Here is a 2,863-nt window from a genome sequence, read left to right on the forward strand (position 1 = left end):
GTTTAATAAAGAGTTGCACATTCTTGGTATAATAATTCAAAAATAGATGATAAAAAAAAAATGTTGAAAATTTCAGTCAAATTTGTCGCTGTTGGAAGTTTGGACTAGAAATAGGCATCTAAGAGAATACAGCAAATGTGGTCCTATATATAGCCTACCTGAGGTGGCTGACCCGAATCACAAACAAACAATCAATCGTAGCGGGGTATGGGGGCCTCGTCCTCCTGGGGAAAGTTTAATAAAGAGTTGCACATTCTTGGTATAATAATTCAAAAATAGATGATAAAAAAAACATGTTGAAAATTTCAGTCAAATTTGTCGCTGTTGGAAGTTTGGACTAGAAATAGGCATCAATTGTGTCTGAACCGTCTAAGAGAATTGGCGATCGTTTGATTGACAGACGATAACTCCACCCACATGTTCTCAATTATCAAGTAACATGCTCTATTGCTATGGTAGACTCGCCTGGCAGGCCTTTCATCACCAGTTTCCGGTAGTGACACCAGCGAATAACGATAAACGTTAGCTTGGTCCGCCATTTATTGATTTAATTTTAAATGGACGACTGTTTAAATCCAAACTGTATCCTATCCATCCATGGGTCTACAGGGTTGATTTCGAGCTTGTCGTGTAAATAAAGGTCTAATTAATAATTTCTATTACATCTGAAGCCGAAATAAAGATTTGCAATAGGCAGATTTAGCTCTTCCATAATGTATGTTGTAGCAACTCCAAAGTTGTCCAATGGTTTTGTAACCGAAATCCCATTCAATGCCGACTTGAATTCCAACCATCAAGACTGTTACAGCTACATTCACATATAATAATCGATGCCCAAAAATGTCGCACAAAGTAGAGTGACTCCAGACAAAATGTTTTAATGCACAGTCAATTCAGTACAACTTCGTGGTATTCAGTTAAAAGAAAAGTAAATTGGTGTTTAGAAGGAATGGAAATGTAATTAATTACATCTAAAAAGCACGCGATAGTCCATTAAATTTTAATTCCTTATCAATTACCTTTTAAAACGGGAATTTCATATTTTCTAAGAAAGTCAAAACATAATTATTTCTATGTCTTTTGCTCATTAGGTTATCAACTCACTATTATACGACCATGGGCATTATATCCCACCCTTAAAAATCATTGACACAGGAAATAATAACACAATTACCTCCCTTGTTTTCCTATTGCCTCCATGCATTAGCTACCTTCAAACGTTGGAATTTGAAGTTGAAAATATTTTTGCCAATTTCTCAGCTGGCAATAGTGAATTATAGGACTAATAGGATTATTCTTTAACAAGGTAGGACGGTTTATGGATACCCTCAATTTTAAGGCTTTATTTTAATAAATTTTAAAAATATAACTTAAAAATATGAAATTGTAGCTTTAAGTATTTTAATAATATAATTACACTTTAATTACTTAACAGTTACATTTTAATATTACTGCTCAATAACGTTGAGGGTTAGGGTTAGGGTTGGGTTAGGGTTAGGGTTGTACATGCGTTTCAAATCTGACAAGACTCACAATTTAGCACCAAAGAAGTAAACACACAATGTTGATGATAGACCTCGTTCAGGTCGTCCTAGAGCCACTACACAAGTCCAGGATCGATATATTCGTACACAGGCCCTGCGAAATCGAGGACAAACGGCCAATCAGCTTTCTGTAAACTTGTACCAAGTTACAGGAATTCAAGTTACACCCGAAACGATTAGAAATCGGCTACATGCAGCCCATTTGCATGCGCCAGCACAATCATGGCAAACAGGCGTCAATGGTGTAGGCAGCTTAGAAATTGGGGTAATTGTCGATGGGCGCGTGTAATGTTCTCAGATGAGTCCAGATATACTCTGAATTTCACCGATAGGCGTGCTTGCGTTTGGAGGCGTGTAAATGAGCGTCATGCTAACGTTAACGTCAGACAGCATGACCGATTCGGGCGTAGGTCGGTTATGGTGTGGGAAGGAATCACCATGACTGGCAGAACGGACTTGCATATTGTTCAAGGAAGGGTCACTAGACGTTTTTCTTTGTCGCCACTGACGACAACCTGACAAGGGAACTAGGGCTGGAACATCAAGGGGGTTCTTCGCGTGACCACCTGCGGCGAAGAAAGAGAGAAATGAGGTCGACACAAACTAGGTCATTTCGGGACCAACATACTGTTCAATTTTATTTCTTTCAACAATTATCTTGCGAGGGGTCTTTAGCAGTGGGAGGAAACGGGGAAGGAGCAGTGGGAAACCCACGAACTTGGACAGGCGACCCTACTCCTTATCACGTACAAGCGGGGAATCGAAACCACGCCACTTGTCTCAATGACAGGCATTGAGACAGTGCAAACAAATTCCTGGATTCGCCCCTGACAACGTCACAAATAGAGAAATAATGAACACACAGCAGATACTTACAAAGCATGGAGCCAGTTAGCCAGTAGGCTACTCTATTCATGAGGACCCTCCAAATCTCCCACGCTCACGACTGGAGGAAGTTGAGGAAAGCCGAGGATAATGACAGATGTTTAAGACTATACAGTTCGCGTAAGAAAAGCTTATGCCAGTGTCAAAAATATCATACACCTTGGCCCCTAGATCTTTGATGCCCCAGGTCAATCCGGCACTGCATGGGGTACAATTTCGCAATTATTTTCACGTACATTTGGTAAAGTTACGTTTTCGTAGCAATGCTTGTATGTACATTTAGTGAAAAATTTATTACACTATATGTACATTGCATAACACTTTTGTGTAAAGTTCGTACGATACATGTACTTTTACGTACGTTTCGTACCGCTTTTATGTGCAATTCGTAATCTTATTAACAGCCATTATCAAATTACGTCTTTAACTTTTCA

Source organism: Patella vulgata, chromosome 1 (assembly GCF_932274485.2).
Source record: "Patella vulgata chromosome 1, xgPatVulg1.2, whole genome shotgun sequence".
Taxonomy (NCBI): domain Eukaryota; kingdom Metazoa; phylum Mollusca; class Gastropoda; family Patellidae; genus Patella; species Patella vulgata.